Below are 12,700 nucleotides of genomic sequence, written 5' to 3' on the forward strand. Positions count from 1 at the left end.
TGGAGTCAATTCTGACTCACAGTGCCCCTAGAGGACATAGTAAAACTGCAGCAGAGGGTTTCCAAGGCTGTAATAGGAGCTCTGGTGGCATAGTGGATAAGGCACTTGACTCCTAACCATAAGGTCAACAGTTCAAACTCACCAGCCATTCTGCAGAGGGAAGACTGGGCGATCGATCTACTTCCATAAAGATTTACAGCCTCAGAAACCCAGTGGGGTTGCTATGACTTGGAAACAACTCGATGGCAGTGAGTTTGGTTGGAATGCTTATGGAAGTAGATCATCGGATCTTTCTCCTGTAGAGTGGCAGGTTACTTAGAACTGCTGACCTTTCAGTTAGCAGCTGAGTGCTTAAACACAGCATTACCAGGCCTCCTTGCTCTTAACAGTTAGCTGTATCTATATCCTTCTGGCTTGCTCTATGTGGGAAATTATGTTTCTTCCCTAAAGATTTAAGTAGACTGTGAAGGTTAGAACGTGGCTGTGCCCTCTGCCCATCACTTTACTTGATTTTTGGACATGTAGGATGGCAGTGTCATTGTTCTTATTGACAGCCCCACTCTCCGGGGTGGAAACGGACAGACGCCACTGTCACTTACACCCCAAGCAATGACAGCTTTTGGAAAACTCAGACGCTTCACTCATAAATAAAATCTAATAACTGTGACACTGGTCTTCCTGTTGTCAGGAGTGACTGGGGCATCTCATTTTCGAAGAACCTCAGGAAAACCAAGTCTTCATAAAAACACTCCCAGCCTCACCCCTGCCCCTTTTGGTGTAATAGCTATTACACAGGACAGCTGGGGTTGTTTGGAGACAGGCGATGCTAATGTAGGGTGACATGGTAGTACGATGCAGTTCATAAGAGTCAAGCAAATTGTCTGTGCCTGTCCCGGGCCTCACTGGGGGGAGGGACACCATTGCCCTCCACACACATTCACTGTACAGTTGCTGATTTCTAGGAATGAGTAACATGCTTGGCCAGACATCCCACTCTCGAGTCTCTCCTACTTCACTTCTGGAAATAGCATCCCCTTCAGAGTGATTTTCCTGAAACACCCACCACTCCAGGGTCAAATGGTAGTGCCCTCTGTGCGGAGTGGCAGCTGTTGTCCCTAGGCACAGTCCTCTGATGGTCTCTGATGCCATGCAGAGGTCTGGCCAGAGTCAGGTTGGGGGTCACACTGTGTGCAAGTTCCCTCTCCTGTGACCTCTGCCCTGCATTCCTGTGTGCAAAAGGTGATGATTGGAGTAGTTGTCTGGCAACGCTGTGGAACACATGCAGCACATGTGCATGACGTTAACTACACTCACCATGTTGTGCTCCTATCACCACTATCCATTTTCAGAATTCCTCATCATTCCAAATAAAAACTGAGGGTCTTTGTGATGGTCAATATTATGTGTCAAATTGGCTCAGCTATCATTCTCAGCAGTTTGCAGACACTGAACTGGGGGCTCTTCCATAATGTAATATAATGTAATCACCTTCCATGATGTCATCTGCATGATCAGCCAATGAGTTGAAAGGGGAATTTCCTTAGGGGTGTGGACTGCTCTCAGTATATAAATGGATGTTTCAGCAAAGCTTTCCTTCCCTCCCTCCCTCCCTCTTGCTCCCTCCCTCGCTCCCAATGTATTTATTTATTTTGTCTCCTGAGGTCTCCAGCCTTGCCCCTGGCCTACAATGGGGCTTGCCAGCCCTCACAGGTGCTTGAGTCACTTCCTTGAAGTGAATCTCTCTCTTCTTAGATATCTATATCTGCATCTATATCTCTCGATCTTGATCTAGCTATCGATCAATATCTATCTATCTGTTAATCTATGTTTTCCGCTCTAGCCAAGATCCATCTGACATCAACAATGCTATCTGTCCCTCATTCTACATCTTCTTCTGAATCTGTCTTGAATTTCTGACTGTTCCTTGGGGATGCACTGCTACAATTGTTTTTGAGTTTTCTTTAGCAAAATTTCACTTGTATGTGATACCAATGATATTATTTGATAATTTCCACATTCCGTTGCATCACCTTTCTTTGGAATGGCATGTATATTGATGGATCTCTTCCAGTCAGTTGGCCAGGTAACTGTCTTCAAGATATTTTTTCAGAGGTGAGTGAGTACTTCTAGTGTTTCACCCATTTGCTGAAACATCTCGATGGGTATTCTGTCCATTTCTAAGCTTTTCAGCAATGCTTTCAGTGCAGCTTTGACTTCTTCCTTTGGTACCATTGGTTCCTAGTCATAGACTACCTCCTGAAATGATTGAAAATCAACCAATTCTTTTTGGTTCCCACCAGAACCAAACCCACGGTCCTTGAATCAATTCTTGCTCATTTCTGACCTCCATAGGCTTCCAAGACTGTAGATCTTTATGGAAGTAGATTGTCTCATCTTCCTCCCATGGAGCAGCTGGTGGGCTTGAACCACTGACCTTCTGGTTAGCAGCCAAATGCATTCCCCACAGTGCCACCAGAGGACTCTGTATTCCTTTCATGCTTCCTGTTTCCTCCTTTCTTTTTCCTTTTTTGTCCACAGAATCTTTCAGTATTGCAACTCAAGGTTTGAAAGTTTTCTTCAGTTCTTTCACCTTGAGACATGATAACAATTTTCTTGCCTTTTGGTATTCTGACTCCAGGTCTGCATTCAATTCATTACCATACTTTGTCTTCTTGAGCCGCCCTTTGGAAACTTCCACTGAGCTATTTTACTTGGTCTTGGTCATTTCTTCCATTGGTTTTAGCTCCTCTGTGTTCTAGAGCAAGTTTCAGAGTGTCTTTTAACTACGTTTTGGTCTTTCTCTCCTGACTGTTTAATGGCCTTTTGGACTCTTCGGGTGTGATATCCTTGATGTCATCCCACAACTTATCTGGCCTTTGGTCTGTCATAGTCAATGCATTAAATCTATTCTTCAAAAAATCTCTAAATTCACATGGACTATACTCAAGGTTGTATTTTGGTTCTTGTGGATTTGTTCTAATTTTATTTCATTTCAAATAGAACTTGCATACATGCAATTGATGGTCTGTTCCACAACTGGCCTCTGTTCTTGTTTTGACTGATGATATTGAGCATCTCCATCATCTCTTCCCACAGATGTAGTCAATTTAATTCCTGAATATTCCATCCGCTAAGGTCCACATGTATGGTTGCTGTCTATGTTGTTGAATAAAAGGTATTTCAAATGAGTAAGTCTTTGCTTTTAAAAATTCTATCACATGATCTCCAGTGTTGTTTCTATCACCAAGGCCATATTTTTCAACTATTTATTCTTCTTCTTTGTGTCCAACTTTCACATTCCAATCAGTAGTAATACTCAATGCATCTTCACTGCATCTTTGATCAATCTCAGACTGCAGAAGTTGGTAAAAATCTTCAATGTCTTCATCTTTGGCATTAGCGTTTGGTGCATAAATTTGAATTAAAGTCACATTAAATGGCCTTCCTAGACATTAGTGAGTTGAATTGGACTAGCATTGGACATTTTGAAATGGAAAGTGATATAGTCTACTATGCTGGGAACAACAAATTGAAAGGAATGGTGTTGTATTTATCATCAAAAAAAATGTTTCAAGACCTCTCCTGAATTATTATGCTGTCACTATAGGATAATGACTATAGGATAAAATCCATACCTCTACAAGGACAATACGTGGATAGATAGATAGACATCTCACTGGTTTTGTTCTTTAGGGGACCCAGATGAAGTCCTGAAGCAATAACTCCCTCTTCTCTCCTTTCATCTCCCCATCCCGCCACCACTAATAAACGTTGGTCTCTATGCATTTACCCACTCTTGTTATTTCATATAAGTGTGATCATACAATATTGTTTTAAAATTTTGTCTCTGGCTTACTTCACTCAGCATAATGTTTTCAGGTTTCATCCATGTTATGGCTTGGTCAGGGCTTCATTTCTCTTTATGGCTGCATAATATTCCATTGCATGAATAGATCATGTTTTGTTTATTCATTCACCTGTGCCTGGACACTTGGGTTGTGTCCACCTTTTGACTACTGTTTATAGTGCTGTAATGAATGTTGATGTACAGGTATCTCTCTGATTCCCTGCTTCCGATTTCTCCAGTACATTCCAAAGCAGGCTTGCTGGGTCATATGGTAATTGTGTTTAACTTTTTGAAGAACCACCAAACTGTTTCCAAAGCAGCTGCACCACTTTGTATTTCCACCAGCAATGGATGACGGTTCTGAGTGTGTCTTGACAGGCACCTCTGATCATAAAGGGCCAAGAGGTGCCGAAGACATGCTGGCAGCATGCTGAGGTCAGAACACGACATCCAGAGATGCCCAAGATGCCAGAAGAGTTCTCTCCTGGGACTTAGGTGTTCCAAACAACCTGCACGAAACAAACGCTTCCCCCTTTCCCTCATTTTGTGCACTGGGAAAGGATCCAGCACATCATTCAGCAGTGAGCCCGAGAATGACTTCCAATTTCTTGGCGCTGAAAGATCTGCCCAGCAGAAGAAAGCCCACCAAAGTCTGGAAGGGTCACCTGCGCTTTTCGCTTGGCCAACCACCCCCTTCCCCGGGAGCCACAGCTGGTTTGGAGCCGCATGATTGAAAGTGCTGCCTTTGGAGTGAGGTTTGCCCCGTGGGTTTTGCCTACAGGTGAGCTGCAGGTGTGAAGCTGTGATTGCTGCTTCATCTTGGATGGGACGCCTCATTACTCACCCACAGTGAGGGCTGCTGTTCCCAGCCTGGCCCCCTCTCCCCACCTTCACTCCAGATTCTGCAGGTGCATGTTGGAAGAAGACCTTCTGCACAAGCGGGCCTGGGTGGCACATTTCCAGCACAGGATCTAGGAGGAGGGCTCTAGGAGACAATGAAGCCACCCAGTGCCTCAGGGCCATCAGAGCCCACGGCAGGGAGAGGCTGTGGATGAGCAGAGATGAGGAAGAAATGCATTGGCCTCCAGATCCTGGTTTCCAGGTGAACCGAACAATGGCTGTCTGACTTGCTGAGAGCCTCTCATCACAGGCTCTGGAAGACAGCCACCCTGGCCACGGCCTACTCTGGCCCTGTGGTGAAACCACAGTGCTTGGAACCATCCATCTTCCTGGGACTTGGGGGGCAAGGGAGGAGATAAGCAACAGCTTGTGTGTGGGAAGCTCAACCTGCCCAAACAATTTCACAATAACTCTTCCTGAGAGCCTCGTAAAGGGACCACGAAGTCACTATAAATCAGGAATGTTTTAATGACTTACAGGATAGAAACTTCTGCAGGGACAGAGGGTTGTGCATGGCACCACCAGCTATCTCACATGGGGTGTCCTGGGCGGAGAGCACCTCCGAATCTGCCCTCTGCTGCCTCCTCTTCTCTCCCCACTCTCCTATCTCTCACTGGCTGCCTCTGAGGCCAGGGCATGGAAGTGAAAGATATTCTCCCTCCACCCAAGAAGTACAACCACCTGGAAAGGCCTCAACCTGGTGATCTTCCTGGGAAAACCAGCCAGCGAGAACCCTCTGGATCAAGCCAGAGCATTGTCGGTGACGTGCAAGAAGGTGAGTCCCCTGGGCTGGAGGGCACTGAAAAGACACACGGGCTACAACAGTGGGTTCCAACACACCAGGGCTCTGGGAGATGGCACAGGACTGGGCAACACTTCGCTGTGTTGTCTATGGAGGTGCCTTGAGTTGGAGCCACGGTGACGATGACTAACAGGCTGGAAAGGTGGATCAACTGAAAGGGACTCAGGATGGGGCCAAGTGGGCGTCTCCCCACTGAACAGAAGCTGCAAGCTGCCATCTGCTGCAGTGGGCTGAAAGGTAAGCCTGTGGAGACAGCCTGGTCCCCACTGTGACGTGGGTCTATAACAAGAAAATGATCGGACAAAGGTTCCTGCTGGTGCGTACTGCGTTGCTCATCACTGCTACACTTATAAACTAAAAGGCTTGACAATAACTTAAATGTCCCAAGTAGACAATTGACTGTATAAATTACCATAGATTTGTACAATAGAACAGCATGTCACCATACAAAAATGGCCATAAAAGTCTATAGTTATTGATTTGAAAATGGTCCCGTGAGAGACGGCTTAGGTAAAAGGTTAGTTGCTAGGAAGCCTACGATCAAATTTTGTGATCCATGAATATCCCTACCTAGATATTAATTTGTACATAAGAAACAGCCAAAAGGGGGTAAAAAGTGAACTATTGCCATGGTTTTGTTTGTGTACCAGAGTTTGAAGATACTTTTACTACCTTCTTACAGCATTCTCTTTTCTCTGAATACATACAACACACAACACACACGTATCACAATGAGTTTATACTAATTGTGTATACAGACCTAACACGTGTTCTTGAATGAAAATGATGTCGTTTTTAAGTGCCAGTGAGTCAGTTCCAGCTCTGCCACCCCATGTGCAGCAGATGAAGCACTGCCTGCCCTGCACAGCCCTCACAATTGTTGCTGTGCGTGGGCCCCTCATTGCAGCGGGTGTCAGTCCCTCTCACTGAGGTCAGCCTCTTCTCAGCCGGCCCTCTACGGTACCCGTATCATGCCCTTCTCCGAGGACTGGTCCCTCCTGATAACACGGCCAAAGAAGGTGAAACCAAGTCTCAGCATCCTTGCTTCTAAGGACCATTCTGGCTGTTCTTCCTCCAAGACAGACTTGAAAGGTGATACATTTCTGAATATGATGGGGGCCATGAAACAGCTCAGGCAGGCATTTCATCTGGAGCCAGAGCAGAGGAAGGTTGAGGGTGGCCCGTTTCTTTAGGGTGTGCTGTATCTCCCTTCAGCTCTGATGCTGAGGCTGTTTTCCATGAAGCTCTTTATCAAGTGGAAGTGTGTTTCCACTGACCGTTCTGCCATTTTTCAGCACCTGTCAGCTCTGATATAAGTATCCAAAGTAACGTTTCCTGATCTTACCCACATCTCACCATCTTTGCTTTAGAGCCAACTAATCCGAGAATAATATCTGCTGTTTGACTGTGGATTTAGCAGTAGGTAATAAACCCAAAAACCCACTGCCGTGGGTCGATGCCGGCTCACAGCAACCCTGCAGGACAGAGTTGCTCCACAGGTTCCAAGGCTGGGAGTCTTTACGGAAGCAGACTGCCACATCCAGTGCCTCCAACCGGTCCATTGCACTTTGACTCCTTGCTGCACTTGCATCCCCACCCAGATCCACTGAATCAGAATCTACACTCTGAAGCGATGTGCGCACAAGAGTCACCTGGGCATCCTGAGAATCTGTAGATTCTCTGTCACTAGGTTTTCTTTTGGTGGGGACAGAAGCCAGAAACTGTGCTTGTAGCCATCGCAGCCAAGGTCCTTCTTCTCAGAGAACAACTGGAAATGCCGGCCCAGTGCCTTCCCTTTCTCATTTGAAACATCAGCTGGAAGCCGCAACAGGTAAGTGCTCGGAGCTCCATCCACCTGTCTCACCTGTTGAAGGGTGACTCCACAGACTGCACAGACGACATATGGGAATCGGGAATGTTTCGGAAAGATTCTCTGTCTTTTGGTGGCAGTGGGAGCAGAAGCTCAAGTCGAGAGAAGCTGATTTGAAGGGAAGGAGTCTGTTACTCAAATCGAGCCCTTGCACACCATTTTTAGGAGCCCTGGTGACACATCGTTTAAGTGCTCAGCTGATAACCGAGAGGTCTGTGGTTTGAACTTACAGCCGTTCTGCAGGAGACAGATGAGGCAGTCTGCTCCCATAAAGAATTACAGCCTTGGAAAGCCTATGGGGCAGCTCTGCTGTGTCCTACAGGGTCACCATGAGTCAGAACTGACTCGCTGGCACCTAACAACAATGGTGATAAACTGGGAATGTTGCTGAAGGAGACAGAGACCCTGACTCATGTTGGATGGTAGAAGGAACGTAATTTAGGTGAATCTTCTAAGAATCACCCCAGAAACAAAATCTCAAATGGAAAGCAGTGGTTCCTCGGGAGGTTGACTTCCAAACTGGAGAATTAATGCCCCGCAGTGGTACTGAGCATGTAAGCTTTGCTGAAAGCACAGCAAAACTCACATCAAGGCGAAGGGAGACTTTTGCCAATGAGCCAACTTAAGGGCTGACGAACTTCAGTGGGTGGACCCCGAGCTGAGCAAGAAACTTAAAGACGCGTATTTGTTGAGGAGGATCAAACTGGCTGAATTCTCCTTGAATTTATGTGATGTTGAACTTTTGAGCTTTTCATTAGTTTATTTCCTCAACATCTGTAGAGAAAATGTAATCCTCACTTAACAGACGGTAAGATTACAGACACTTATGAATGTCTTAAAACCACAAGCAAGTTTTGAAAAGGAATAGAGACCCCTGCAACGCGTTTGCCGAGAACTGTCCCCAGATCCCCTGAACCTGAGGGCTCATTCCAAACCTATTGAATCATCGTCTCTGTCAGGTAGGCCCAGGAATCTGCTTCTGACAAGCCCAATGAGTGGTTCTTACAGACGCAGAAGCTTAGGGGAAATGGGCTGGCGATGCGACAGAGTCTAGCCCTCTCTCCTTCAAAGCAAGGCTTGTGTGGTCATTCAGTCGGTGTGTCACCTTGGCTGGGCCTGGTTGAGTGGATTGGCAGATGGATGCAGTATTGCCATGGATGAGACTGGCAATCAGCTCCATGGTGGAATCTACTGTGAGCAGCTGAGTAGCTGCCCAAGGGAATGTGGTCTCCTACCTATATATAAGCAGAAATCTTGGGGAATGGTCTCTAGCTTATGGCACCTTGAACCCTGCATGTAGCCGTGTTGCTGCTGTTCAGCAGCCTGCCATACTCTGCCAACCTTGGGACTTACAATGGACTTGAATTAATGGCCTGTTGTGTGATTGGGCATTATCAGGACTGTGCCAATTTATTTGTCAACCTTGGGCTTCTCTGCCTCAGCAGCCAGCAGCTGTCTGAGTGAAGAAAAGCCTCTAGCTCCAGTGGGCCGGGAGCAGAAGGCAGAGCTGGAGCCCAAGGCTGAGGGGCTTTCACCCAGCCCCTGGAGCCTGGCACTTGAAACTCGGACTTCTGGCCTCCCAGACTGTAAGAGAATAAATTCCTGTTTGTTAAGGCCCTCCCATTGGTGGTATATTTTTATCAGAGTGGCACTAGGGAACCAGAACAGCTTGGTAAATGCTTTCTGTAAAAGGTCAGATAGTAAATATTATAGGCTTCGTGGCCACACAGTTCTCTGTGCAATTACTTAAGTCAGCCATTATAGAGGCAAGGCAACCAAACACAAGTCAGCCTGGCTGTGTCCCAATAAAACTTTATTTATAATAACAGGCAGGGGCCAGACCTAGTCACAGGCTGTAGTTTGCCAAGCCTGCTCCACAGGAAGTTTCCCTGGACTCCAGCTTCATATTGTCATCATTTTCATCACCACCACCACAATTATCATCACCATGCTCAGTAACAGCCACAGCAGCAAATGGAGTTAGCTTGATCTTCAATCACGTTGTGAATCTTCTCACTTGGGATACCCCTCCACTGACTTCGGAATGTTGCCGCCTTCAGTTTTGATGTCAAGTTTGTGAAGGAGATGGGCTGGGCCTTGTTCTCTGCAGAAGAGTTAAATGAGATCATGCATGGTGCTTGGTACATAGTAAGGGCCCATTAAGAATAGTGGTATCAAGATATTTATTGCTTGAAGGGGCTTTTCCTTTTTGGGGGAAGGGAGGATTTTAGTTTCCTGTGACTCTTGTAACACAGGCAGTTATCACCATCAGGTGGCTTAAAACAACATGATTTTATTCTTTCACAGCTGTCGAGGCCAGCGGTCTGAAATGTAGGAGCTGGCAGGGCTGTGCCACCCCACAGCTCTTCTGATGGCCTCAGGTGCTCCTTGGCTTGTGGCTGCATCACTCCAAACTTGGCCTCCATCTTCCCACAGCCTCCTCATCTGTGCACATCTGTGTGTGATCTCCCTGTTTCTCTCTTATAAGGAGCTGTGATGGCAGCTAAAACCCATCTGGATAATTCAGGACAAATTCCGCCTTTCAAGGCCCTTAGCTTCCTCACATCTCTTGTCCTATAAGGTAATAGTCACTTTTGCCATAGAAAGTAATAATCACTGGTTCTGGGTATGACAGCATGGGTGTATCTTTTTGGAGGTCACCATTGAACCTACTCTTGTAGGTAGTAAGAAATGGAGAAGAAAGACACAGTGAAGTCATAGCTTTTCTTTTTCAAAACACTTAAAATAACTTAAACACTCAACACCTGCGTAGAAATGACTGAGGAAAGTGGAATCCTGACTGAGCTGGTTCTGACCAGTGGACTGTGAGGGGCTGGGAGATGACTCAACCCTGAAGGACAGGGCTCAAGGGCCACGTTTAGACTGAGTCCAGGAAGGTAAAACACACGGATAATTGCCAGCAAGCCCACACACTGCTTCACCTCCCCAGGCTTCTCATTTTCTCCCCAGGTTCCTCTGTGCCCTGGAATTTGAGTGGGTGTAAATTGCACAGCTCTCTTCTGGAGGTTGAGTTGGAGAATGAGGAAATGATAGCTGCATCTGTCTTTGCTTATGGAAGCACATTCCATACCTGAGGCATGTGGCTTCTCGGGAGGACTGTCAGTTATGGTGCATGTGGGAGCTGTATTTACATCTGGAGCAAAGGATCTCCATCAGCAGAGGAGCCTCCCAGCTGGTTCCCCAGGCCCTCACCAGCTCATTGTGCCAGAAACTGCCCCACCCTGTGCAGAAAGGAGCCGTTCAGCAAAAACCAAGCTCATTTCATTCAAATAGAATTAATGTTAGAACACAGTTGTTTCTTTTTGTTGTGGTTGTTGTTTTAGCTGTTTGTCCTAATTACACCAACATTCACTGAAGGCATGTAGCTGCTCTTGGAAGATGAGGCAGTGGTGGTTCCAAGGTAAAATTCTCACCTTCCATGTGGGAGACCTGGGTTTGATTCCCAGCTAATGCACTCATGCACTGCCCCCACCCATCTGCCAATGGAGGTCTGCATGTTACTATCATGCTGAATAGGTTTCACTGGCACTTCCAGACTATGACAGACTAGGAAGTAAGGCCTGGCAATCAACTTCCAGAAGTCAGTCAACAACAACCCCATAGATCACAACTGTCCAATCCACAGCCCTCCACGGGGATGGTGACGTTTCTGTTTCATCCCATTGTGAGTGAGATTGCTGTGAGTTGAGGGTCGATTGACAGCAGGTAATAGTAACAATACTTTTATAAACTTTTATAGGAGGAAGTGTATAGGATCACGATGGCTGATGCAGGAGCCAGGTAGAGGCTCTTTGTCTAAGTTTCAAAAGTCCTGGAAAGTGAGGATTCCTGATAAGGCTGCCCTTAAAAATGAAAGCCACTGTTTTAGCAACCAACCAGACACAAGGGATGAATTTAATAAAAGTGTATGTGCAAAGAAAAATAAAAAGCTATGTAACAGTTCAAAGAGGCATAAGAAAGTGACTACCAGGTGGACTGTGTTCCATGGGGAAGAACACTGAATCACAGTGGCTTAACCCAATAAACGTTTACTTGCTGCATTGCAGGTGTTTGGAAAGTGGCATTCCACACGGTGACTCAGGAGTTCAGGACCCTCTCGTTAGTGGCTCCACCTCTCCAGGCCACAGGTTGGCACACTACAGCCCATGGGTGAGATCTGGCCCACGGCTTATTTTTATAAATAAAGTTTTATTGAACACAGCCATGCTCACTGCTTACATTGCCTACCGATGGCTGCCTCTGTGCTGCAGCAGCATTGAGTAGCTGCACTGGAGACCGCGTGGTCTGATATACTGATCCTCTGGTCCTTTAACACAGACACACACATCGCTGACCCCTGCTTGTTGTAAGGACTTGGAGTCTTCCATGGGAAGGGAGAAGAGGGAGAACAAGAAACAGGTAGGAAGTTGTCATGGGTCCAGCTTGGGAGTGGCGAATGTCAGCTCTGCCTTTCCTCAGGTGGAAGGGAAGGGGGCATACAGAAGGAGAGTGAGCAGAGAGGAAGGGGAAAGGAGCAATGTGAGGACATGGAGTTCAAGTGGTTACGAAGCTCATTCGGGCTTCATGGAGCAACAAAGACCTTACCCACAGTAACAAACTTGTTTGCCACCTGATGAATGGCACCTGACTCTGCCTTGAAGAGCAGCCCAGGGACTCAGGGTTCCTGAGTGTTAACCCCACACAGCCCAGGGGCTCAAGGTCTCCTAGCGTTAACCCCAAGCAGGACACAAGCCGTTTGGAGCAGCAGCTGAGTCCCAGCTTGCTGATACAGATGCTGGGAAGCCAGTTACACGTCTGTGACCTGGGTGCTTGCCGGGTCCTTGGTCTTGTCATCACCTGCCGGTGCCGGGTGATCTCAGAGTGTAGCACAGGAGCTGAGCACATGAGCTTTGGCATCAGGAAAACTTTAGTTAGAATCCAGACTCTAACTCTTACTAGCCGCATGGTTTTGGGCTGGCTAGTTACCTTTTCTGGGCTTTAGTTTGTTATCTGAGGATGGCTATTGGGAGGAGTAGATCGAGAGATGCATCCTAAGGTGTGGCGTCCAGCACAGTGTGACTTCTCCGTGTAGCTGTGTGATCACTGAAGGCATGACGTCAAGCACAGTGTGACTTCTCCATGTAGCTGTCTGATCACTGAGGGCGTGACGTCAAGCACAGTGTGACTGTCCTGTGTGGCTGCCTGATGGCTGAGGGTGTGGTGTCCTGCACAGTGTGACTGCTCTGTGTGCTTGGTGCCCATCGTCCTTGAGTGAATCTAC

The sequence above is a fragment of the Orycteropus afer genome, unplaced genomic scaffold (genome assembly GCF_000298275.1).
Source record: "Orycteropus afer afer isolate SDZICR_OR568_19922 unplaced genomic scaffold, OryAfe1.0 scaffold00582, whole genome shotgun sequence".
NCBI classification, from domain to species: Eukaryota; Metazoa; Chordata; class Mammalia; order Tubulidentata; family Orycteropodidae; genus Orycteropus; species Orycteropus afer.